The sequence below is a fragment of the Eubalaena glacialis genome, chromosome 3, assembly GCF_028564815.1.
Source record: "Eubalaena glacialis isolate mEubGla1 chromosome 3, mEubGla1.1.hap2.+ XY, whole genome shotgun sequence".
In the NCBI taxonomy this organism is placed as follows: domain Eukaryota; kingdom Metazoa; phylum Chordata; class Mammalia; order Artiodactyla; family Balaenidae; genus Eubalaena; species Eubalaena glacialis.
The window spans coordinates 92308392-92335455 of record NC_083718.1 but is presented as its reverse complement, the minus strand read 5'-3'; the positions used below and the strand labels follow the sequence as shown (position 1 = coordinate 92335455).

General features: G+C 48.1%; 2 long non-coding RNA genes across 2 annotated transcripts; both read left to right on the top strand.

The window, feature by feature from the left end:
* Positions 1–6594: 6594 nt before the first annotated feature.
* On the top strand, positions 6595–17756 carry LOC133088269 (uncharacterized). Its single transcript, XR_009700509.1, has 3 exons — positions 6595–6678; positions 9491–9610; positions 17717–17756. It is a non-coding gene; the product is annotated as an uncharacterized LOC133088269 (long non-coding RNA).
* A 5772-nt stretch (positions 17757–23528) lies between these two features.
* On the top strand, positions 23529–26191 carry LOC133088268 (uncharacterized). The gene is made up of 4 exons (XR_009700508.1): positions 23529–23660; positions 23872–23935; positions 24735–24797; positions 25553–26191. It is a non-coding gene; the product is annotated as an uncharacterized LOC133088268 (long non-coding RNA).
* Positions 26192–27064: the final 873 nt, after the last annotated feature.

The window sequence follows — 27064 nt, the reverse complement described above, 5'->3', positions numbered from 1 at the left end:
CATGCGGGCTTTCTCTAGGTGCGGTGAGCAGGGGCTACTCTTCGTTGTGGTGCGTGGGCTTCTCATTGTGGTGGCTTCTCTTGTTGCAGAGCACGGGCTCTAGGCCCACGGGCTTCAGTAGTTGTGGCACGCGGGCTCAGTCACTGTGGCTCGCGGACTCTAGAGCGCAGGCTCGGTAGTTGTGGCGCACGGGCTTAGTTGCTCCGCGGCATGTGGGATCTTCCCGAACCAGGGATCAAATCCATATCCCCTGCATTGGCAGGTGGATTCTTAAACATGGCGCCACCAGGGAAGTCCTGAGAGAGTTATTTTTAAATCTTCCATTGAGTGTGGATTTTTCAATTTCTCCTTAGCATTCTGTCAAACTTTTACTTAATACACTTTGAGATGATATTATTAGGGACATACAGATTTAGCATTTTTACATCTTCCCAGTTAAAGATTCTGTCACTATAAAGTGACCTTTTTTAAACTATTATAAATGTTTTGCCTAAACATTGATTTTGTCTGGTCTTAATATAGGGACACCACTTTATTTTGCTTCCCTGTCGCCTCGTATATCTTTTCCCATCCTTTAACTGTTAACCTATTTGTGTCTCTGTGTGGTTGATAACTGTCTCTTGTAAATGGTGGATTTTCTAAAAAATCCCATCTGACAGTTGAGATCTGCAACTCTAATGCTTAGTCCGTGTGCATCTCTTCCGGTGAATAATGTGTTTGGATTCATTTGTCTCTTGTTATTTACCTTCTACTTGACCCATGTCTTCCTCTGCCTCCCACCTCACCTTCTTGCCTTTTAAAACCTTGATTTTTTTTCTTTTTCTTTTTTTCATTCCTTTTCCCCCCTTACTAGTTTGGAAGGCTCGTATCCTATCTCTGTCCTTTTAATGGTTACAAAGCCTATCCATATAGACTAAACTCTAGAGTCAAAAGTTAGCCAACACTTTTACTCTCCTCTCTAACAAGGAACCTAGAAGGTATGGCTCCTGCCATTCCCCATCCCATGACACCTGCTGCTGTGAGCCAGGATTCTGGTTCTCGCCTGTTGGCCATCCCCCCTGCTGCCACATACACACACATATGTAAAACAGAAATTTTATTATTATTTTATAAATGTATTATAATATACTATTATCTATTTATATTATAAATCTTACATGTATAAAATATTATAAATTAATATTTAAAATATTTAAATATTATGTTAAAAATATTATAACTTTATATTACAGTATAAAATAATATTATACTATCATTTTATAAATAATACAAATAACCATTATTATTTTCTTATTTTACTCACATATTTGCCACTCTCCATACTCACCACTCCTTGAATCTCAAACTTCCTATTAGGGATCATTTTCCTTCTGCCTGGACTGTATGCTCTGACATGACCTACAGTGAGAGTCCATAAGAGTAAGCTCTCTGTTTTTATTTGTCTGAAATTGTCCTTATTCACCTTCATTCTTGACAGAGAGTTTCTCTGAGTGTTTTGTTTTAGGTTCACACAATTTTTCTCAGCACACTGAAGATATTTTCCACGCTCTTCTGGCTTCAATGTTGCTCTTGACAAGTCAATCACTAGACTATTTGGTGTTTCTTTGTGGGGTGTCTGCTTTTTCTCTCTGGCTGCTTTTAATTTCTTCTCCTCCCCCTCCCCCATCTCTCCCCCCCTCCTCCTCCTTCTCTTCCTCCTCCTTCTCCTTCTTCTTCTTTTCTCTCTCTCTCTTCCCTTCCCTCCCACCTCCCATCTTTCTTTTTCTTTGGATTTGTTAGGCTTCCTGAGTCTGAGGAATTATTTCCAGTATTTCTGAAAAATTATCAGCATTTAATGCTAAATGTTGCCTCCTTCCCAATCTCTCTATATTCCATTCTAGAGGGAAATCCAATTTACATGTATAGTAGACCCTATCATTCTACTCTCTATACTTTTATCTTCTCTTTTATAATTTGCATCTTTTTATCACTCAAAACTGCATTCTCAATAATTTCTTTGGATCTACCTTCTAGTTGACTAATTCTTTCTTCAGCTGCATCTAGGCTAATGTTTACTCCATCCACTGAGTCTTAAATTTTTAGTGTTACAGTTCTTATTTTCAGTTCTCATTTAGGCCTATTTCTCAAGCCTGCCTGTTCATTCTTTAAAATCTCTTATTCTTGCTCATGTTTTTAAGCTTCTCTTCTATTTATTTAAGCATACCAAACATAATTGTTTTATATTCCACATCTGAAATTCAAATATCTGAAATCTTTGACTGGTTGTTTTGCTGTCTATTTTTTGTTTGTTTGTTTGTTTTTACTGATTGCCAGTCATAGAGCTTGTTTCCTTGTGTGTTTTGTAAATATTTAAGGTGAACTGTTCATTTTTTCTTAAAACTTTACCTGTGAGAATTGTTTGAGGTCTGGATTGAAATTGTTTTGGTACCTGGAAAGGATTTCTTTTTAATTCTGCCAGTTATCTGAGAGCACTACCAACCCAAGGCCATTTAAATTAAATTTAAATGCTTGAGATTTTTCAGGCCAACAGACAGATAAATTCAGACAGAAAATATTTGAGGGTAGCTCATGGCTGCAAATCCTGGGAGGATTCTTTTCCCTCCACCCAGTGCCAAGGTCAAGGCAAGCTAGTTGCCTTCTTCATGGCACATTTATTCCTTATTCACCTTTATTCTGAGGATACAGCCTTTTGAGGTCCAGATTTATGCAGGAAAATACTATCAGACTTCCCACCTGGGGCAGGCCCTAGATGATCTCATTTGTCCCCTAGACTTGCACAGTTGCCAATGAAAGGTCCAGATCTCTAAGGGTCAGCAAACCCTCAGGGTGAAAGCGAGCTTTGTTCACTCACCTGCCAGGGTTCCTAGTTCTACTTCATTTTTGAAGTCTATGGATTTATTACTTTCATTCTATCTCAGGGAGACATTTATAAATGTTTTAAAAAATATATATGTAACCCAGCATTTTAGCTGTTTCAGGTCGGGGGAGAGTCATCCAGAACACCTAATCTGCTATACTACTGGCTACTTAGCACGACCCAAGGCAGCTGGAAACTTCAAACATCAACTCAAATGTCGCTTCTGCCCAACCCTGCATGACAAATCGAATGCCACTTCTCCATTCCCATCTTGCACAACCTCTGGGACGCATTCAGCACAGTCCACCTCTCCTCCTTGCACCACTCCTCTCTGGGTTCCTGTGACGCCCCTCTCTCTCCTCTCCCTCTGCTCCTTCCTAGTCTCCTTTCTGACTCCTTCTTTGCCCACCCCTAAATGTTGTCATCCCTCTCTTGAGGGCTCAGTCCTGAGCTCTCTTCTCTTCAGACTCTACACATTCAGCCTAGGCAACTTGACCCACTCCTATAGCTCCAGATACCATCTATCATCCCAGGATGTCCAAGTGCATAGCTCTAGCCAAGCCTTCCTTGTGAATTCCAGATAATTCCTATGGACCACCTCCACCTGATGTTTCACAGGCTGTTCCAACCTAACAAGTGTTGCCCCCACCCTCAAAGGTGAGCACCCTGACTTGGCTCAGGCAGAATCACGTAATTCTTATAGAAAACTCCTCAAGGGGATACTCTACTCTTCTACGTCAGTCCTCAGCTCACTGTCAATCCTCCAGTCACTTCCCATCTCACTCACATGAAAATCCAAAGGTCCTGGATGATCTGGAGCCCCTGCCTCTATAAACCTATCTCCTCCTCCTTTTCCCCTTTCTCACACTCATCACCAGCCATACTGCTGCCTTCCTTGTTCTTCCTGGAACACTCTGAATGTGACTTCACCTTAGGATTTTTGTACTTGCTGTTCCCTCTGTCTGGAGACCTTCCCTAACTTCCTTACATAAAATAGTATCACTGGTCCCCATCCCATCTTCACCCAAGTCTTGACATGTTCTACCCTCCTTCTTTGCTTTATCACCACCTGGATGCCCTATCTATCTATCGATCTATCTATCTATCATCTATCTATCTATCTACCACCAGAGGGAAAGCCCCATAAGGAAGGGACTTTTATCTGTATTTTCAAGGTTGTATCTTTACAACCCTAGGCACATAGTAAGTGCCCCATAAATAATGTGTTGAATGAAAATGTTTGCAAAACTTTTTCAAAAATTAACCATTCAGGTCTCAAGTTTCTTGGACTTTGACATGCATTCAGATTTTTTTCTTTCCTTAAAAGCAATAGAATCATAAAATGTTCTAGCTTGAAGAGATAGTGGAGGTCTTTACATTTACAGTAAAGGAAACCGAGGTTCAGACAGGTTGAATGACTCTTTGGGCTCAAATCACAAACTTTGAGGTAGTTTGTAATTCAAAGGCTAAAGTGCTTTTCCTTTCAAAAGCCCTTGAAACTTCTCAAGTGCAAACCTAAGAAATGTAGGAAATGAAGTCTAAGTTACACTGGCCAGTCATACATTTTTGGTGATTCTTCCTCATCTGTGCCCTCTGCTCTGATTCACTCCCCTCACCTTCCACCCTGTTTCCTTCTTCCTGGTTGTTAGGACAACAGCATGGGTGGGAACCCTTGTGGGAAACGAGACTTGCTTTTGTTCTCTCTCTTTATCTCTATCTCTTTCTCTCCCCAAAGAAGAATTAGAAGAGTCCTGTCACTTTTTTTCTCTGAATTCAAAATATATTGGTGGGTTTAAAAGACATGAGAATGTGGAAGAATTAAGAAAAATTACCCTAATGACCACAGAGAGATCCTGGGGATCACCTGGGCATCCTCTTTATTTTATAGTTGAGAAGGCAGAGGCCAAAAGAGGGGATGGAAAATGATTTGCTCAAATTTATTATGTCCCAAACTGAACTCTCTGTAAATGGAATCATTATTCAACTATTTGCTTCAGCCAGAAACCCAGGAATCATCCTTGAGCCCTCTTTCCATCACCCATACCCTCAATCCACCAGCAGATCCTTTTGGCTCTACTTTCTAATTATAGTCCAAGTATGACTCCCCACACCCCCCAAGCTGCCCCACTGCCAGGCCATGTCGTCCTCCTCTCCTTTCTAGACTCTGCGGGGTTTTCCTAATTGGTCCCTTACACCCACTCATGCCACCTCACCCCATCCCATAAGACTCTCCTCCACACAAGAGCCAGAGTGGTCTTTTCCACATGCACATCGAATCATGTGTTTTCCCTGCTCTAATCCTTCCACCAGCTTCCCATCACTCTTAGAAAAAACTTGAAACTCCCTACCATGGCTCACAAGACCCACACAATCTGCCGCTCCCCTCTCTGTCCTCACCCACTACCACTCCCCTTCACTCTGTGCTGGGGACAGGACACTGGCTCTCTTGTTTTGTTTCAAACACACCAAGTGAACACCAAGTTCCTGCCCCAGGGCCTTTATAACTGTCTGCCCCCCTGCTCAGAAATCCCTTGCCCACTCCTCCGTGACCAGTCTAACAATTAGCACCCCATCCCTCTGTGCTTGCCCTGCTTTATTCTCCCCGTAGTGGGGTGGCTGGTCCCCTGTTAGAATGTAAGCTCTGTGCCAACAGAGGGTTAGTTGTCTTGCTCACTGCTGTATCTGCTGCACCCAGAACAACGTTGGTGCACAGCAAGTGCTCGATGCATATTGGTTACATGGATGAAAGAGTGAATGATTTTGCTCCATGACAGGCATCTGCTTCCTCGCAAGGCCTGGACTTGAACCCACGTCTTCTGACTCTCGGGCCAGGCTCTTTCCCGCACAAAGTAACATTCTGAGGGGTTGAAGAATCACATCTTTAGCTTTAGAGAAAGAGGAATTACCTCTGGCTCCAGAAGCCTTTTTCCAGGAAGGGCCTGGCTCCTCTCTCGTTGCAGAGCACAGCAGTGGTGCAGCAAAGCCAGGATGCTCACTCATGCTGCAGACGCGACGGTGGCATCTCAGCCTCCCTCCACCGCCAGTGGGGATACGGGCACATATTTGTTGTAGGGTGTTTGCCAGATACAGCTACTCAGCCAGCATCCAACACATGTGTTTTGTGACTGTAAGCCACACACACACACACACACACACACACACACACTTTGCATTTAAACAAAGCATGTCAGAAAGGCCCTCAGGCCCTCACCCTCCCTTCCTGCCAAGCGTGGGGACGAATAGTAGTGGCAGAAAGTCTCCGAGTCTAGACCATGCGTTTCCGCTGATTCAGCCAGCTTTATTTTTGGCTGTGTGACTTCTTTTGTGAACTTAATATCTTCTGTGCTTGGACGTTGTAACCTGTGACTCTCCGGTCAGGACCCACCCCTTGAACACTGGTGCAAAAGACCAATGAGAGTGCTCCTGTGAGAGAGAATGTGGTTGTAAATGAACAAAACGCCTGGACAGCCTAATGCAGAACCCTTCATGATCACGTGAAATGTCACTTCCCTCTTCAGGGCACAGAGGGATATTAGGGTATTGGGTCCAGCACCCAAGATATTGCGTGCTCGCTAGGGAGTGCCCCAACGCGTCGTTTGAGACCTGGGAGACCAGCCGAGCAAGCCAGGCTGCCCTGGGAGAGAAGGGCACAGCTGGGGACATTTGCGGGGGCGGAGGTGGTGGCCGGGGTCAAAGGGAGCTGAGCTCTGGCTCCTGCCCTGCGCTTATCCCCATCACCACAGCCGCTCGGGCGGGGCCCCTCCTCTCCGCTTCCTCTTTCTTCTCCTCTCCTGCCTCCTTCCGGGATGTTTGCCCACACGGTGAGATGCGAGGGGCATCAAGAATGCTCCCTGCCCTTGACTGTGGCCAGGGGCTACCATTAGTGACTGGTGCCCTTGGTAACCAGGACTTGGGCTCTTGAAGGAGTAAGGTGGAGCAGGAAAGAGGGTGGAAGCGGGCACCCTCGGCTCTGCGCAGGGCGGGCCTGGTAAAACCCTCCGCGGGCTGGGCTGCCGGGGGTAGGGGGCGGGGGACGGGGGGTGGGGAGGGTGATGAAAAGGACGGGATCTGTGGGGCGGGGCGGCCGTGGCGCTGCGGTGTAGGGCAGCAGGGGGCGCCCGCGGCTCCCTGGACCCGCCTCCGCAGCTCGGAACCTGGGGAAATTCCGCCAGCCCAGAGCCCGCCGGCCGCGGGGACCAGGCCGGGACACTGCGGACCTCGGAGCCGCACGGCCCTCTCCAGCTGTCGGGAGCTTGCAGCAGCCGCTCCCAGCGGCCGCACCCGGGCCCTGCATCCACAGCTCACCCAGTGCCCAGCAAGGCTGTTCCGATCCACAGGGCGGGCCGTGCTCCCTGGGCCCCCCTTTGCAGTGGGGAATGTTTATTGCACGAGGGGAGGCATGGCCACTCCAGCACAGACCTATCTGTGTCGCTGTAGGTCGCTCGCCCGCCTTCCCTGCAAGGTTGGAGCGGCCGCGGGAGAGGGAAGAAAGTTGCCGCGCTCCTGTGGTCCCCTTTTCCTTAGATAATGCCTGTAGGAAAAGGAGAGGGAAAAGTAGAAGCCCAGAGGCGTCCCGGTAGGAGGGTTGAAGAGAGGGTGGGGGAATGTTCCAGGATCGGAAAGGAAAGGACGTCCAACGAGACATGTGGACACTTCCATTGTGCCGGGCAGATTTGCGGAGTGTTTTATGCTTTCTCTCATTTAATCCCCTCAATAGCTCTTTGAGGTAGGTAAGCATCATCAACCCATTTTGCTGATGAGCTGAATGGAGGCTGAGGGAGTAAGAGAAATTCCCCCAAGGTCACCCTGCTGGAGGTGAACAGGGCCATGTTTTGTGCACTTGGCCTAATGAATTTCTCACAATGTAGGTGACAGTAGAGACACGTGGAGCAAAGCAGACTAGGACCTGGGTTCCAAGTGGAAGCCTCTGCCCTTCCTGCTGGCTCTGCAGCCAAACCAGCCTGCAGGAACCAAGGGAGAGGGGCCTGGCAGGAAGGGACCCACACCCTCTGCTCTGGACATAGGACACTCCTCACATGGACAGGGGTCAAGGTCCTCAGGGAAGGGGGGATGGGTGGAGCACATGGCATGAGGATGGGAGAGAGAGAGAGAGCTGTTCTTACAATTTGCCCTGGGCTAAAATTTTCTAAACAGCACCTTTGAACACTATAAAAAATCCTCAAAACTCACTTTCGCAGGAGTTAATCATTCACTCTCTCCACAGGCCAGATGACCTTTGCCATGTGATTGGGCTTTCGTTTGCTTTTCTTAAAAATCCTGGAGTTTGTAATTGGACCAATGTCCTTTCAGTGAGGAAGAAAGGAATTTGGGGTTCAGGACAAAGCTTGGTTTTCTTCCTTGCCCTCCGTCTCCCAGGAGTTTGGAAACATTTTCTCAGTGAGAGGTTATGAATTCAGGACTCAGAATAAGTTGATCATCTATAGCTGTGGCCCTGGGGGGAGGGGCAGTTCTATATGTAGGAGACCCTAGGAGACAAAGCATACCAAAAACAAAAAACAAATAAAATCCAAGCCACCACCCATCCTGCACCTGATTCCTTTAGGAGCTTGCTCTTATCTGGGTGGCAGCTACGTTTACCAACAGAGATCATTTCCTTACTACATACCCTAATCAGCTTTACACTTAGAGAAATGCAAGCTAGGGACTGTTCTAACATTTCAATCACCTTAAAGTTCATTGACCTCCTGTAAGAATTCGGGAGGCAGATTGGCTGTGTGACCTTGGGCAAGTCACCCAACCCCTCTAGGCCTCAGATTCCCCTTCTGTACAGAGGAGGAGTGAGCTCCAAGTTCCCCTCCAAGGCCAGTGCTCTGCAGCCCGCAATCCTGCAGGCTGCCATCAAAGGCTCCCCCAGCTCTGTTCCGTTGACTATTTTTGGCTCAGTGATTAGAGGGCTTGTCGGCCATACCCATATCTCTAACATTCTGACAGCTGACTGGACATTCTCACTAGACATCCCAGTGGGCCCTCAATCTTCAGATGCCCCACGCAGACACATTGTCCCTCCCCTCTGCCCCTCTTCTCAGCCTAACTCCTCTGACTTCCCCTTTTCTCTTCCTGGCCTGGGAGCTGGGCACCTCAAAACCATCTTTGCAAACTTACTGTCCTTCAGCCTCCATAATTCCTTCAGTTGCTGAGACCTGAACAGGCTGTCTTATGTGACGTGCCCCTCTTCTGCATAGTCTCATGACTCCTCCCCAGTTCAGGCCCTTGTTACCGGCCACAGGAGCTCTCACTACTGCCCTCACACCCTCAACAGCCCCCCTGCTTTCACTCTCCACTCCACCCATAGGAAGTGTCACTACTGGGTCACCACACTAATCCCCGGCTCTAGCCAGCCTCGCCCCACTACGGACACTTGAATGGTTTCCTGTGGCCAAGTGAACAAATTACCATCTGCCACCCCCCATGTAGGCCCAACCTAATGCCCCCTTCGCACGCCCCCTTTGCTTCAGCCAAACTTTGCATCCCTCACCCAGCCTACTGTTCTTTGTCCGTCCCCACGCTTTTCCTGTTCTGTCTGGAACACGGACAACTCCCGCACCTGCCTATAAAAACGACCTCTTCATCAAGACCCAGTGCAAATGCTATGTTTTCCTTGAAACTTTCTAGGAGGCCCCCATGAAGGATCAATTTCTCCTGGATTCATTCAGTCAGCAAGTATTTACTGAGTATCAACTGTACCCCAAGTTCTGTTTCCGGGCACTGAGAATTCGGGGACGAATAAGATAGGTGAGTTTCTGCTCCCAGGGAGCTTACTGTTGAGGGTGACAGAACACACACAAGCAAACAGACAAGAAAATTATCGATTCTAGTAAGTACGGTGGGGGAACTCTTGGAGTCGCCGGCCCTGATTACAGTCTACTTGTAACGTGCTTAGTTGTCATCAAACACTACCTGGTAAACCCTCTGAAGGAAGAATGTGAGTCTCACTTCTCTTTGGAACTTCCAGGATGCCAGCGTCATCCCATCTGTGTAGTGGCCCCTCAGTGTGTGTTTGTGAAAGGAAGGAAAGAAGGAAGGAAGGACAGGAAGAAAGGAAGGCAGGAAGGAAGACAGGGATCTGGAAAACATTTAACAAACACTCCTAGCCAGCAGTGGAGCTGTATTTGTTAAATTCACAGTATGTTCTTATCTTGCATTTGTCAGCTTTGCAATCCCTAGAGATGGCTTTCGCTGAGAGAACCTCACTCCAGGTAGGAGAGGTGACATAGGGCAGGGCAAGGGTGCTGCACAAACCCAGGATTTCGTCCCTGCCTCACCACGTGACTCTGGAGAGTTTCGAGCAAGTTCCTTAATCCCGCGGACCCTTTGTTTCCTCAAAAGGGGAATCATAAAACCTACCTCACAGAAATGGAAAATCAAATAAGACAGCACGTGAGAAATTGCTTCTTAAACTAAAAATAAAGTACCCCATAATCTTGAAATCAATTCAGGATTATTCTAGGGCCTTGTACTGGCTTTCTTTGCAGAACACTAAGGCTGGCTATTTGCCCCTCAAAGAAGAAAGCTTCTGGATATAGGGATATTTTAAAATATTATTTCTAAATCTACCTTTTTTTTTTTTTTTCCGACCCCACCTTGCGGGATCAACTTAGTTCCCCAATCAGAGATTGAACCCAGGCCCTTGGCAGTAAAAGCGCAGGGTCCTAACCACTGGACGGCCAGGGAATCCCCTAAATCTACCATTCTTGATTCTTGAGGAAGAAAGAGTCCTGGGCTCCCAGGATAACCTCAGGCTGCCTGAGAAGTGATTGGATTCTCTCCTACTCGTCCTTAAAATATGTCCTCCTAGGGTTGTGTCTCCTGCAGCCATTAGGATTTGTTGCTTCAAGCACGGGAGCCACACAATTGGCTTCCTTAAAAACCATGTCCCTGTGTCTCACGCTCCCAGAAAAACAAGGTGACGTCATCTCTTGCCCTTTGCTGTGATTTGCTAGTGCTGGTATGTGAAATATGGCTTGCCCATACCCTCTGCTCACAAAGCACAGGTTACAAAGACCCTGCAAACTTCTCCCTTAGACCACTGCTCCCTTCCAACATAGCCTCAGACTCAGTTTTACATCTTCTGTGCCTTCCAGAATTCTCTCATCCCTGCAGCCCCCATGCCAGACTTACTCCCGTGAGGTTGGAAGGGTAGGGAATGACTCAGCCTTGGGATGCTGTAGCCAGAATCAAGCCTGATGTACTATATCACTCGAGCAAGATGTGATTTCAATAGGGTGACCACTGGTAAATAAACCGGCCCCTTGCTTGTCCGGAGTTTCCTGATGGGTTCTAGCATTTTGGCAAAATTTCCTGTAGTACCTTGAGCTGTGATTCCATTTTAAAATTAAGTCCTTTGAAAATGGCTTTTGGCCAGTAAGATCTACTTCTCTGATGAAGAAGGGATATAAGCAATTACTTGTATCAAATACCTCTCTGGATATTTGATAAATACTAATTGAATTGAAAGAAGGGGAGAGGTATACAAAAAAAAAATACAATCGCTCGTTAGCACGCTTCTCATTGGTGTGTTTCTGGGACATAACCCGCTCCTCTCAACCACCTCAATCAACAGGACCCCAGTGGGTGTGCTTCCCCAGGTCCCGCTCTCTCCTCCGCCCATAACTCACGTGCTTTTTGAGGAGGGTGGGGGTGAGGAGTAGAGGGAGGAGCTCTCAGAGAAGGGGTTTAATGAAGTTGCAGGGAATTAGAGAAAATATTGGTAGGATGGAATATTGTGGCAATCTTCATGCTCGCTCCTCCACTCACACCTCCCACTGCTTACTTGGAACATGGTAGAATACCTTACCTTCACTGTAGGAAAGAAAATCATACGATGAAAAGAAACCGCATGGAGAGCAGGCATTTAAAGAGTGGAAGGCTTCTCTGTTGCAGGTGAACTGAACTCTCAGGGGGATGGAGTTACCTGCCGTGGTCGGGAGCTAGACCACAGCTTCCCTGTGCTGTGAGCTCCCAACCCCTTCTCCAGTGAGGTCCCAGCAGCCACTGCCCTGGAGCAGGATTGCTCCTGGATTCGCTTTCTATCCAGGGGACAAGGAATTTCACTGCCATCACCATCGGGTGGTACAAGCACAGAGCCAGGGGAGTGTTAGTGGGAATCTGGGTTGATAGGACCTTCCACTGAGGGTCTGCACCTGTAGCTTGACTCTCCTCATTAATACACAGGAGGACATTTCACCTAAGACTCAGATTCCCCCTCTGCAAAAATGAGACCAGTAATACATACCTCATATGACTGTAGTTGACGGGATTTTGTGAAATGTGTTTGAAAGCACACTTTGTATCCAAAGATAAACCATAATGGAAAAGGATATAAAAAAAGAACGTCTCTATGTGTATAACTGAGTCACTTTGCTGCACAGGAGAGGTTGCCACAGCATTGTAAATCAACTCTACTTCAATAAAAAAATAAAGTATAATACAAATGCTAGTTACCATCGTCACAAAGATAGCATACACACACACCACACAATTTTTTAAACTTTACTGTAGAAATTAACATACAGTAAAATTGACTGGTTTGTGTGTGTGTGTGTGTGTACATTTCTATGACTTGCGATACATTTATAGATTTGTGCAACCATCAACACAGTGAGAATATAGAAGAATATCATTGCCTCATTCATTCACTGAAGGACATTTAGTTGTGCTGTGTTATTATTGTATTACATCACTGGATTCAAGTTGCTGATACTTTGTTGAGAATTTTACATCTTTGTTCATGAGGGATATGGATCTGAAGTTTTATTTTCTTGTAATGTCTTCATCTGGTTTTGGTATCAGTGTAATTGTGGCCCCATCAAATAAGAGGGGAAGTGCTTCTTCCTCTTCTCTTTGACCCTTTTTTTTTTCTTTTTTTTTTTAACATCTTTATTAGAGTATAACTGCTTTACAATGGTGTGTTAGTTTCTGCTTTATAACAAAGTGAATCAGTTATACATATACATATGTCCCCATATCTCTTCCCTCTTGCGTCTCCCTCCCTCCCAGTCTCCCTATCCCATCCCTCCAGGTGGTCACAAAGCACGGAGCTGATCTCCCTGTGCTATGCAGCTGCTTCCCACTAGCTATCTATTTTACATTTGGCAGTGTATATATGTCCATGCCACTCTCTCACTTTGTCCCAGCTTACCCTATCCCCTCCCCGTATCCTCAAGTCCATTCTCTAGTAGGTCTGCATCTTTATTCCCATCTTGTCCCTAGGTTCTTCTGACCTTTTTTTTTCTTTTTTTTTTTTTAGATTCCGTATATATGTGTTAGCATACGGTATTTGTTTTTCTCTTTCTGACTTACTTCACTCTGTCTGACAGACTCTAGGTCCATCCACCTCACTACAAATAACTCAGTTTCGTTCCTTTTTATGGCTGAGTAATATTCCATTGTATATATGTGCCACATCTTCTTTATCCATTCATCTGTTGATGGACACTTAGGTTGCTTCCATGTCCTGTCCTTGCCCTTATTTCTTCTTGAAATGTTGGTTAGAATTTACCAGTGAGACCATCTGGGCCTGGAGATTTCTTTTTTCTTTTTTCTTTTTGGCCCCACTGCGCAGCATGCAGGATCTTGTTCCCCCACCAGGGGTCAAACCCACGCCCCCTGCAGTGGAAACACGGAGTCTTAACCACTGGACCGCCAGGGAAGTCCCAAGATTTCTTTTTCAAACGGTTTTTGGGTTTTTTAATTAATTAATTAATTAATTAATTAATTAATTAATTAATTTATGGCTGTGTTGTGTCTTCGTTGCTGCACGCGGGCTTTCTCTAGTTGCGGCGAGCAGGGGCTACTCTTTGTTGCGGTGCACAGGCTTCTCATTGCGGTGGCTTCTCTTGTTGCGGAGCACGGGCTCTAGGCGCACGGGCTTCAGTAGTTGTGGCACGTGGGCTCAGTAGTTGTGGCTCACGGGCTCTAGAGCGCAGGCTCAGTAGTTGTGGCACAGAGGCTTAGTTGCTCCAAGGCATGGGGGATCTTCCCGGACCAGGGCTCAAACCCATGTCCCCTGCATTGGCAGGCGGATTCTTTACCACTGAGCCACCAGGGAAGTCCATGGCAGGCAGATTCTTAACCACTGCACCACCAGGGAAGTCCCCTCAAATGGTTTTAAAACTATTAGTTCAATGTCTTTAGTCATTATAGGACTATTCAGATTATCTGTTTCATAATGACTGAACTGATAGTTTGTGTTTCTGAGAAACTGGTCCAAGTCATCTAAATTGTCAGATGTGTGTGTGTAGAGTTGTTCATAGTACTTCCCTTATTATCTCTTTAATGTCTACAGGGTCTATAGTGATATCTCTCTTTTATTCCTGACGTTGGTGATTTGTGTCTTCTCTCCTTTTTAAACTAGACGTTTATCAATTTTATTGATCTTTTCCAAGAACCGTCTTTTGGTTTCATTGATTTTTCCCTATTGTTTTTCTGTTTTCAACTTTATTGATATCTGCTCTTTTTGTTTGTTTGTTTGTGAAGCACCTCTTTTTTTTAAATTTATTTATTTTTGGCTGTGTTGGGTCTTCATTGCTGTGCGTGGGCTTTCTCTAGTTGCAGCTAGCGGGGGCTACTCTTTGTTGCAGTGCGCAGGCTTCTCATTGCGGTGGCTTCTCTTGTTGCGGAGCACAGGCTCTAGGCACACGGGCTTCAGTAGTTGTGGCACGTGGGCTCAATAGTTGTGGCTCGCGGGCTCTAGAGCGCAGGCTCAGCAGTTGTGGCGCACGGGCTTAGTTGCTCCGTGGCATGTGCGATCTTCCCGGACCAGGGATCGATCCCGTGTCCCCTGCATTGGCAGGTGGATTCTTAACCACTGCGCCACCAGGGAAGCCGTGATACCTGCTCTTATTTTGTTATTTCCTCCTTTCTACTTGCTTTGGATTGATTTTGCTCTTCTTGGTCTAGTTTCCTAAGGTATAAGCTTGGATGATTGACTTGATATCTTTCTTCTTTTCTACTGTAAGCATTTAATCCCATAAGTTTCCCTCTAAGCACTGTTGTAAGTACATCCCATGAATTTTGATATGTTATATTTTCATTTTCATTTGGTTCAAAATATTTTCTAATTTTCCTTGAGACTTCCTCTCTGAATAATGGATTATTTTTAAGTGTTTTATTTAATTTCCAAGAGTGTAGAGATTTTCTCACATATGCTTCTATGACCATTAAACCTAGGAATACTGCAGAAATCTAAAAAAGCCGTTAGTTTTAAAACTCAGTAACTTATTGAATACCTCCTGTGTGCAAGGCACTAGGCTAGGTGCTGTTTTGGGTCCAAGGCTGCATGAGATTTAATTCCAGCCTTCAAGGAACTGACTGTCTAGGAGGGAAGCCAAGACTCTGGCAAATAAGTGGGATGCATGGTGGTCGGTGATACATGCTTCTGCGTGGTGCAGAGCAGCACGGCAATGGGGGTCTCTTCCAGCTGAGGTGGTCAAGGTCAAGAGTGTGAGGTGGACCTTGAAAATGAGTACGATTTCTATAGTTATGGTCTTAGGGAAGGCCATTTCTAGTTAGACAGAACTTTGCTTGGTAGTGGCAGTAGCTCCTGCCCTGTGGGCACCTCTCCTCCCGTGCCCAACTGAGCCTGCTGCCACTTGGCACACTTGACCTGCTCAGTCCACACGTATCTGGGGAATGGACTCATGAGACTCACTAGACCGAGGGTCTTCTAAAGGTTGGAGGCAGCTCCCAATGCCTTTAGAGAAAGGGGTATTGTTGTGTGTTTTCTGGGCCAGCAGAGGTAAAGGTGGGGGTGATAAAAATAAAAACGAAGATCAAAAGAGTATTCTACCTCCCTCACATCCTGCAAACTCACAGACAGAGCTTTTCCTTCAGCTTTGTCAGAAATTGAGCTAAGAACGTGGAAGTCAAGGACTCGAGACAATAAAGCGACTCATTGGCAGACCCTGGAACACGCTGCCAGGTTGTGACCGTGAGTCAAATTAGCTTTGGGATTCTGGCCTCTCTGGCCCACAGAAGCCGGGAAATACTGGAGTCGCTGAAGCCAGAGAAGAGTAGAATGACAAGGGGTGGGAAAGAAAACATTTGCTTCAGGCCGGAGGTCTCCAGCTCATTGCCTGAAGGAACAGAGGGGAAAATGTGGGGTGAAAATAGCTCCCATCCCTTCCAGACACCTGAGAGATCAACCAACAAGAAAGACTTCTGGAGAAAGTGAGAATTAACAGCCATAAGTCCTCATAACCACGTCTTTTTCATTCTTCCTGAAGTTTCCAGTCATATTTCACTTCCTTTCCCATTTTTCTTTAAAAGCTAATTCGCAGGGTCTGCTTTCAGCACATAAAAACAAAACAAAACCAAACCAATGTTTCTGAAAATTTGGTATTTGCATTTTTTCCATCAATTTATTTTGCACTTGCATATTTTGTTTTTACTGAAGAATGATTGTACATGTGTTGGTGATTTAACAAGAAGGAAATACTTGTTTTAAGTCTTCTAGCAAAGACTAAAATAACTAGATTCAATTTTATTAAAAAAAAACTGTTTTTAAAGAAAATGGTTAATTTCTCATTGAATTTCTGTGGGCAAGTTACTTAAACTCTGTCAGTCTCAGTCTCCTTATCTGTAAAACAGAGATAATAAAACCTACCTCATGGGGTTGCCATGACACGGGGAAGATAAGATAGCAATCTTAAGAGCACCTTGCACTGCTGGGTAAGTGTAGAACCAAGGTATGGATATGAACTGCATGAATAAATCAATGACAGAGTAAATCACCCCAACGCCTTATGAAGTCCTATCTTGGAACTTCCATATAATGCTATAAAATTGGAACTAATCTTGGTACCTTAGTATCTGGCCCCCAAATGAAAGGTCGACATGACCTGTTTTCTTGTGCAAACTAGTTTGTTTTAAAGAGAGGTAATTCTAAAGCAACAAGAATTTTTATAAAGAACTAGCTTCTGATTTATGCAAAAACAAGATGTCCTGAGGGATTTTCTATTTTTTATGGTGCTTTATAGTTCATAAATGACCTTAACATGCCTCATCTCTTTTGCATTACCAAAATCACCCCCAGAGAAAAGGCTGGGAAGGGATCAATCACTTTGGCTTTACAAATGGGGAAGTGAAGACTCCAAGAGAGTAAAGAACTCACCCATGGCTAATAAGGGCTAGAAGTAGTCTCAAACCTAGACTCTTATGCCCAATTCTGTCTCTATGGTCTAGAGGACTATGGTTAAAGCTCTTCAAAAGACGACTGAACCCTTTTGTACTTATTGGTGCATTTTTCTACAGTGCCTGCAAGCATCTGAGTAATAGTTTAGACCAATATTTCATTAGTTTTCATGATGACAGTATGTAAGATTTTACCTATGTTACTTGAGTTGCAACATGTGCTTAAACTCCAAGTATATAATGGGATGAAGTGGGGGAGAAAGAGGGAGTCAGGTGGGCTATTCCACAGGCTACTCTGGGCTTCCTGGATTGACCACTAACCAAGCCTCTGCACTGCATGGTTCCTGCCACTTGGTTGTCCATTTTCGATTCAGCCTGCCCACCTGCAGTTTCGTGCCTCCCCAAATTCAACAGGGGACAGGCCTCGCAGATGGATCTGGCCTGCTCAGAACAGATTATGACACAGTTTAAGGAATCCCTGCTTCCGTTCAGACTCCCCAGGTGATCTTACCGGGACAACCCTGCTCAGGGCTTCTGTGTCCTCAGAAGACACAGTAAGCTACAGCGGGTCCTGAGGTTGTGCCTGGGATCCCATGAAAAACCCAAGAGGGTCCTTGCCTCAAGGCATACAGTCTCATTTCTCCTGTTTGTACTACCTAAACAATTGGATCTGCGAAGGAATTGGTTCTCTAATGCCTTTTCTTTCAGTGAATTCCCAACATTATGTCACGTTACCGGAAGCCGTGAGAAAGAAGCATCAAACGGCCAGCCTGTGTCCCTCGGTGAGTTGCTGTCACATTGCCCAGGACCACCCTGAGCGTTGCCAGATGCTTAGCATCCCGGGTGCCTGGGTACCAAGTGTTGCTAACTCCCCTCCCCAGTCATTGTGACAACCAAACACATCCACCCAACCTCCTCCTACCATTTTGAAATACCCATAATGGCCCTCACATGAAAATCACTGAATTAGTTTGACTAGTAATTTTTTTGTTTAGAAATATCTGACCCAATGACAGAGGAGCTGGCAGGCTATGAACCGCAGGCAGAATTTATCCCATGATCTGCTTTTTTGGGTGACTCTCAAGCTAAGCATGGTTTTCGTATTTTTAAAGAACTGGGAGGAGGAAGAGGAGAGGCAGCAATAGAGTCTGCATGCGGTCTACAAAGTCTATATTTACTCTTTGGCCCTTTATAGGTAATGTTCACAACTCAACGAGCCATGGCCAAGTACCAAGCACGCTGCCAGGCGCTGGTGATCCCATGATGGATAAGACATCATTGTTGACCTCTGTGGGAGAGAATAAATGCGCCCTCACAGCAAGTGCAGTGGGGTCATACACATGTTTCTAGGGAAGCACAAATGAGGGTCACCCAGCTCAGCCTTGGGACTGAGGGCGTGCAGATGGGGGAGCCTTCCAAGAGGGGGCAGCAGGTAAAATGAGTCTGGAAAGACAGGAAGCTATTAGCCAGGAGAAAGTGGGGGGAGGGTGATGAGGTAGAAAACAGCCTAGACAGAGAGAGAGAGAGAGACAGAGGGGTGCAAAAGTTGTGAGCGGGACGTGAGGTAGAGAGTGTCACGGGCTGAAGCTGGAGGGGGAGCGCTGAAGTCTGTGCCTCACAGCTAGATGCTGGACTCTATCCAGATTCAGATGCTGGCCCCGTCACTTAGGACCTGTGTGGCTTTAAGCAAAGTACTTAACCTTTTGGTGCCTCAGCTTCCTCATCTGTAACATGTGGTTCGGAAGAGTACCTGTCCCATGGGGTTGCTGAGAGCATTAGATGAGACAGTACATACAAAGCATGCAGAACTGCGCCAGCCAATAATGAGCCCTTGGCGAACGGTGGTGATCGTTGTTGTTGCTGAGGTCATTGCTCTTATTATGCTATCAGTGATAGGAAGGCACTGAAAAACTGTGAGCACCTACTGTGTACCTGCCTTTACACGAATCACCAGGAATACAGTGGTCTCACTTGTCTTATGACACCTGTACGAGACGTAGACCTCACAGAAATCCAGTCAAAAAGGGTTGTGACTATGGGGTTCCCTGGTGCCAATTGCCGGAGTGTTCAGGAAATGGTCATGATCCATCCATCCTTTGCTGAAGTTGCTTAGGATCAGCTGCAAGCGTAAGAGTGGGTATCTGAGAGCCCAGGGAGGCAGGTTGGCCAAAAGAAGGGCGTTAAGAACTCCTCAAGTCGGAAGCCACATGCTTCCCACTTTCTCCTAAAAGGAAAATACCAAATATGTTTAATAGTGGAGAAAAGTATCAAGGCTTCATGGTACCAGACTCACACTTGATCCTGGACAGCTTTTCTTTGCCTCAGTGGCCCTAGCAAGTCGGCAACTCTCTGAAATTGCTTTGGCCTCATGGAATCCTTCCGTGGGTCTCTGCTTCTTCATACTCTCTTTGCGTGTAGTCCAATCCAGAGCTTGGACAGACACGGGAGGCCCTCACCCATGAGCTGTGCCCACCTGGGTTTCTCTGCCCCGGAAATGGAGTCCACAACTCAGCCAGGGCTTGCGCTGGACAGAAGGGGAGTCACTTCCTGCCCTCCCTTGTGGAGCATCGCTCTAGCTGCTCTGTTCCTGGGACCTTCTCAGACACAAACTTAGCCTGCGAGAGAGGCGGGGAAGAAGCGCCAATTTGCTGCAGGCAGGCCTGCACCCCGTCAGCTCATTTCTCCTGCTGACAGTGCAGTGGGTTGAGAGGGCTGCCCTCCTTCTGTGGAGCCCTTCCAAGGCTTCTAAGCTGCTGATGACCTCCAAGGTCAGTTGCCTCTCCGTGTGGGTTGGCCACGTGGCAGCGGACCCGCTGTGGGAGTTCTGAGGATGCAGCCCTCAGGTTGAGTATGGTGGTGGGGGGTGTGTGTGTGTGTGTGGAGGGGTCCCCGGGATGCCCTTAGCCCACGTGCTGCTGTCCCCACTGCAGGAGCAGCCCGAGCTGGTAAGCCGGCAGCCTCCACCCCGCAGCGCAGGGCCCATGCTGGTCGGGCTCTGACTATGCAATATCTAAGTGCTCTGGGCCCCTTTGAGAAGGAGGCATTACCTTTGCTATTATTATATAATAATGAGGAAGTATTCCTGTTTTCTGTGGCTTTCTGGTTGAGCACACTCTACTCTGTGAGGAAATATGCTCTTATTTATTTTCTCTCCAGAATATCAAAGTTGACAGCACAGAGACATAGGTCTGTGGTCATTTTCAGACCATTTACGTCTCCCGGTCCCACGCTCCTCTCCTTATCAGCCAGCCTGTCGCCTGCGCCTGGGCCTCCAGCCCTCTCACCCACGTACCCAGCTCTTTAGAGCACTCACAGTGTACAGCACGCAGCACTTTGTTCAAATGTACCCATTTAATTCTTACAGTAGCCCTAGGAGGTAAGTATTATTACTGTTCTCATTTCACAGCTGAGAAAACCTGAGGCCTAGAGAGGTTAAGGAGGTTCAGTAACTTGCGCAGGTCACACAGCTAGTCAGCAGCAGAGCACAGATTCAAACCCGGGCCATCTGACTCCATAATTTGTGCTTCTAACTTCGTGCTATTCAGCCCCCAGGTCTGGTGCTTTTTCTGTGTGGATCTACATACAGAACAAACTGGGGGTACATGACAGGTGGCATCCAGGCCAGCGGACACCGTGGAGCCGAGGAGCGCTGACGACCACCCACGTGAGAAGAGGAGCCCTGTGGAAGCTTTAGGCCATTCAAAGTGGACAAAGCTCTCCTTTCTCCCTGAGATGTTCCCAGAGCTTCTCAGGTAACCCCAGTTTGTGTGCCTGACATCCCTGTGGGAAGCCCAGCACCTCCAGAGCATCCTGGAATTCTCAAAGCTTCCTAGAACCAGACTTGGTTTGAGTAAATGAGCTACGGACACCCGGGCTCTGGGACCAGCTGTCCGGACACGGCCAGCAGTAGGCCACGGGGACCCTGCCCAGGAACACCTAGTGGACACATCTTGGAGTCTGTCATGGTGTACCTCTGGGGCTGGGCCTGTCTAACAGACAAGGGTGTATTTCACAAGGGTGTGCTTCACTGGTTGTCCCTTTGTGTCTTTATTTTCCCCACGTGTGTGTGTGTGTGTGTGTGTGTGTGTGTGTGTGTGGCTTATGTCAAATGTGGGTATGTACCAACATGAGCATAAGGTGTGTCAAAGTCTGTGTGTGTGGAAGAGAGAGGCTGGAGGTATGTAGCTGTGCACCCACGTGTGTGTGAGTGGGCTGACTCTCCTAGCGGCTCTCGACACACTCCTAGTGGCTTATAGCCACCTTGGCATTCCTCCTGTGCTGCTCCAAGGCCCTCAGCAATGTTCCAAGACCATCTGGGCCCTGCTTCGCAGAGCAGGCAAGAACTGAGGTGGCTTAGTTCTTTGTTGGCTTCTGTTCCTGTAGGAACAGCCCCTCCAGCTTTCCTCTACTCCCACTGGTTTCTGCTCTCCTCTCCGGCTCTGGCCCACCCATGTGGACTGCCCCCTGGGCCTCATCAGGGGGGGCTGGCAAACATTTGGTTTGGAGGCAGCTTTTGAGCTAAAGAAAAGACAGTGCCCAAGAGTCCCCGGCGCCATGGCAGGACCATGTCCGTGAACCTCAGCATTCCACACTCCATCCCCTTCTGATCTGAGCCTCTCCCCCCAACCCAGGTGGGCACAACTCATGGGTGAGGGCCCTCCCCTCTCTAGTCATTCTGCCTCTGATTGGTTCCAGTGGGGAACAGCGTCACCCTCCGAGGTGCCTCCAGGCCCCTCTCTAGATCTCTGGGGATTGTACTTATAGCCTCCACGGTGCCCTCAACGCTGGGAGAACTGGGGACTGTGAGGGCTGTGACAACCTGTGACTATTTGGACTCTGATGGAGAGGGAAAGGCGAAGCTGCTGATGGGCTGTCAGGAGAGAAGTGCCAGTTCAAGAGGGAGATGGGTTTTGCAGCCTGGCAGGGAGAGGCAGCTCTTGGCATCGGCTGCCAGAGGGCGGATGCAAAGTCACTCCCTCTGCAGCAGTTCTCCTGCGCGATTTCGTGCGCTCCCTCCTCCTCAGCACCTGTGCCCCGGGCTTTGGGATGTGACTGACCACCCCCACCATGCTCTTTGGCAGTGGGGCTTAGGCAGGGTGCCTGCAGCTGGGGACTCTCTTAGGATGAGGGAAAATGATCAGAAAGCTCTGTGATGTCAGACAAAGTGCTTAAGCCCTCTGTGGCTGTTTTCTAATCTGTAAAGTGGGGATGGTAACAGGGTGATGGTGAGAATTAAGTGAGTTACTGTATGGAAAGCACTTAGGACAGTATCTGGCACGTAGAAAGCACTCAACAATTGTTTGCTACTATTAGACAATCCCAGAGATCAATCTGGCCTTTTCCCAGGGTTCGCGGGGCATGGGGGGGTAAGGGAGGGTAGGGAGACCTGTCTTTTGTGGTGTCAAGGCTTGGAGGAAGGGAGCGTCAATGCCCTTCACCCCTGGAAAGGATTCACACTGTCCTGGAATTATTGGGTGTATCTAGGATGCCTGGTGGACCCAGCCCAGGGCCGCCTCCCTGTCAAGGCAGGTGAGGGCTGCAAGCATCGCAAAAACCTACCCTCCTAGGACAGGACCTGCCTCTTCCGGCTCTTCTCTCATCTTTGAAGTCTTTTCTTAAAGGTCAGTAAAGCAGAGAGACCCCTCTAGAATTCATCTCTGGTGATAAGGGCAGCAGACACGGGCTCTAAAAATAAACCTTAATAAGATTTTAAATACACACTTTCCACAACAATTCAGATCACGATTCTTGTTTCTTTCCAGGAGCAATGTGACCTATAGAGAAACCCATCCCCACAGAGGAGGAAATGTCAAAGGCTTCCAGAGTGTGGCACTGAATTTGGATAAGGCTTTGCTCTGGGGCCCAGCCTCACCAGAAGGCCCTCCAGTCTTTTCATTGAGAGGCCCCTTTCCAGTCCCACCCCAGGGGTGCACCTGGTTCTCCCGCCTTCACCCCCACCCCAACTGGGGTGAACCTGAGCCCTGTGGCAGCATTTCTGTCCCCAGAGGCCAGCAGGGACAGGAGAAGCCGTCTCTGCTTTGTTACATTTCGCTCCCCCCCCCCGGCCCCCCCGCATGCAGCTCTCAGAGGTGGTGTATGGGGACCACCGAGGCTGACTAGCTTACTGGGTCTGGGGCCAGCCTAGTGGGCACACAGGACAGTGAGGGCGCTGTGGAATGCCCAGGAGAAGGCTCGGGCTCCGGGTCTCCAACAGCTCAGCGGGCCGACTGGGACAAGCCAGCCAAAGCATGCTGCAGAGAAGTCTCTCCAACTCCTTCTCATAGCAAAGCGAGAAAAGGTCAGCGGGTCGCTGGGATCGCTGTCAGGGCACCGGCCTTCTCCTGGGGCGTTCCAAACTGGGGGTGGAGGTGGGAAGGGAGGCGGCACGGGCGGCGGGGGGAAGGGAAGAAAGAAGAAGGCGGGGAGAAAAGGGGGGAATGGTACGGGGGGAGGAGAGTAAAGGGAAGGAGAAAGTTGGGAAAGAGAAAGGAAGAGAAGGTGGAGCCAGGGGAAGGGCGGGGAGAGGGCGACAAAGGCCGCACTGCGGCTGCCGCTCCCCGCGCTCCGATGCGCCCGCGCTGCAGCCGCTGGGACCCGCCGTCCCCGCAGGGCCGTCTGGAGAGGGGGCGCGGGAGCCTCGGGCAGGGTTGAGGTGGGAGGAGAAGGAAGGAGCCGGGGAGAAAAAGGGGCGGAAGCACAGGGCCCGGGAGGTTTTACTGACGCCGTCCCTGGGAGATGGGGTGGGGAGGGGTGGCGTGGGGCGCGGGCCGGCTCCCACCTGCTCCCCCAGCGCCGGGCGGCTCCGCGCCGCATCCCGCCGCCGCCCGCTGAATCGCCTCCCACCTACTGGTATTTTCTCCTAGCTTTCAGTTGAATGGTGGAATGTTTCCTTCCTGGAGCTGAGGTTGAGGCCCACTGTCTCCGCTGGTATGAAATATTATTGTTGTACTCTCGTTTCTGTCTCTGGTTTGGGATTTGAGGATGGAGAAGGTACATTCTCTCATAATTAATTTAGGTGTCTGTCACTGTGGTCACAGCTGGCCCCAGGCAAAGAGCAGAGCCTGAGAAATTGAGGCGATGGAAAGGAAATAATAACCATGGCCTGGATGAGCCACAAAGAGAGCCTTACTTAACCTACTGCTAAGTGGCGGAGCCCGCCCGCGCTTCGCTCTCCCCTCTCCAGCACCCACTGCGCGCGAGCACTAACCATCTACTAAGCATGTGTTATACTGCCTCATTTAACCCCCCGAGTCACCCCGTATATTAGCTTTTACAGCCCCCTTTTACAGATCAGAAAACTACAATTCAAAGAGGTTAAGTAATTTGCACTCTTCCAGCAGCAGGAAAAGCTGGGATGGGAACCATGATCTCTCCTGTATACCAGGCAGCCCCTCCTGATTCTTGTCTTTGGAATCCCAACATTCCCAGTTTCCTCCATCCCCCCCTCTCTCTCCTTATCCCACCCACAGTGAGGTTTCAGGCCTGAAGTGTCCCCTTCTCCTCCCTCCCCAAGATTTGCCTTTTAAATAGAATCTAAGCTTCAGGTGAAAGGGCCATGTCTTAAGCCCCCGGCCCCCCGCAGCCCCTAGAGAAGCCGGCCCCTTTCTATCCGTGGGCGCGGCTTTCCGGGGAAAAGAGGAGGGGCTGGACCTTAGCTGAGAAGCTACTGCGTGCCTGGCACATTCGGCCACATGCTTCGTACATGTTACCCCTCGATCCCTCACAGCTCCCCACGAGGTGGTTGCTATTCTCCGCATCTCACAGAAGAGGAACCAGGGTCTTCGCAGAGGTGAAAGAACTTGCCCAGGGACATGCTGCTAGGAAGTGCCTGAGTTGGAATCGAAACCCATTCATTCATTCCTTAAGCGTATTTTTATTCTTTATTATTTTTGCTGTGTGCAGGGATATGGAGATGAGATATTATCCCCCCCCTCCCTGTTTATGCTCCCAAGCAGGCGAATAGACATGAGCAAATCACTACAGTTAGGTGTTGTATGATAGTAGCTGTATGGGGTGCTGTGAGTGGACCACAAACGCTAAATCGTGGCCAATTCCACGTAGGCAGGCGGTGGGGAAGTGGAAGGGAGCCAGGAAGAAAAGAAAACCTTTTTGAAAGAGACCTGTTCAGCCGGGCGTTTTTCTTCCCCCTCTGCCGCGTTGCCTCCAGAAACCACTGTGATATGGGGGAGGGGAGCACCGGGGTCTCGGATGGGGCCTCTTTGAATGTCCCTTGACGCCCCTGCTCAGGGCCACCTGACTTCACTGCAGCGTTCTGAGGATTATTAGATCATTATGAAGTGCCCTGCATTTCATGGTATATTTGGGCATCCTAAATGTACAGGAATCATCTTTCTCCACCACCCCCACCCCCCACCCCCCACCCCCCCACCCCCGCTTTCCCAGTTCAACAGGAGATGATTTTGAAATATGCTTGACTTGAAGAACAAGGATTAAAAAAAATGTGGGGAGCCTGAGGTAAAAATGGAAAAGAGATGAAACCCAAAGTATTTTCAAGGTGTCTTTCTCTGTGTTTCTATTTTGCAGGTTTTAAAAGCAGAATTAAAGTGTAAAGAAGAGGGAAATGGCTCTGATGCAGCATTTACATAAGAAACACATTCAGAAAAAGAGGCTGTGATGCTGAAAGTTTCCTTATTATACTGCACTAAAAATCTCCCTTGGGATGGGCGGCAGTTTAAATTAGCTGGGGAGTGGAGGAAATAAAATCCCCCTTTTCAAATTGCAAATCTCTCCCAAACTGAACATTTCGCCTGAGGAAATGGCCACACTGTGTTCAGGAGCAGACAAAGCCCTCTTTGATTGAGAGGTCCACCTTCTCAAGCCTTCATTACAATTCCCTGCCTCGCCCTACATCCGCTGGACAAGTCCCTACACTGCGCTGGGGCTACTGTCACAGGCCTTGAGCGTCTCTCTCAAGGAGGCCCTTGTTTTAGTGGGTGTGCAGTTTGCTCTAGAAATGTGTCCACAAGCCATATAATTGACTCGAGAAATCAAAGTCAGTGGAAATAGCACAAAATGTCATCCACTTCCACAACCCCCTATTCTGAACGTGTGTATTCCTATATGTTTTCTCCAACAACTGTCAAGTATTTACATGTTAAACTGCAAAGAATTCACATAATGCCATCAACACAGTGTTCCGGCTGTCTATGGCTGCATAATGAACTACCCTAAACTTGGTGACTTAAACAGCAAACCATTTCGTTATGTTGTTGTGATTTTGTAACTCGGGAAGGAGGGCAGGGCTCAGCTGCGTGATTCTCCTGCTCTAGGTGGTGTCAACTGGGATCACTTGGTGATATTCAGCTAGTAGTGGGGCTGATCTGGAGGGTCCAAAACAGTTTTATTCACACATCTGGCACCTTGGCAGGGATGGCTGGAAGGGTGGACTCCATGGGCCCCTCTCTCTTCCTGTAGACTCAAGCCCTCTCTGCATAGTCTCTCCAGCCAGGTGGCCAGACTTTACGTAACAGTTCTGTTACTGAGTCCAAGCTCGTACTGCTCCCCGCGTGACAGGCCAATAAATTGAGGACAGGTTATCGGGGCAAGGAATAGCGGCTTTATTTGGAAAGCCAGCAGACCAGGAGGATGGAGGACTAGGGTCTCAAGAAACTATCTTACTTGAGTTAGAATTCAGGCTTCTTTTATAGTAAAAGAGGAGGGGGCGTGGGTGGCTCCTGCAAACTTTTTTTTTAAAATTTATTTATTTATTTATTTTTGGCTGCGTTGGGTCTTCGTTGCTGCACGCAGGCTTTCTCTAGTTGCGGGGAGCAGGGGTTACTCTTTGTTGCGGTGCGTGGGCTTCTCATTTCGGTGGCTTCTCTTGTTGCGGAGCACGGGCTCTAGGCGCGCGGGCTTCAGTAGTTGTGGCACACGGGCTCTTGTGGCTCACGGGCCCTAGAGCGCCGGCTCAGTAGTTGTGGCACACGGGCTTAGTTGCTCCGTGGCATGTGGGATCTTCCTGGACCAGGGCTCGAACCATGTCCTCTGCATTGGCAGACGGATTCTTAACCACTGCACCACCAGGGAAGTCCTGTC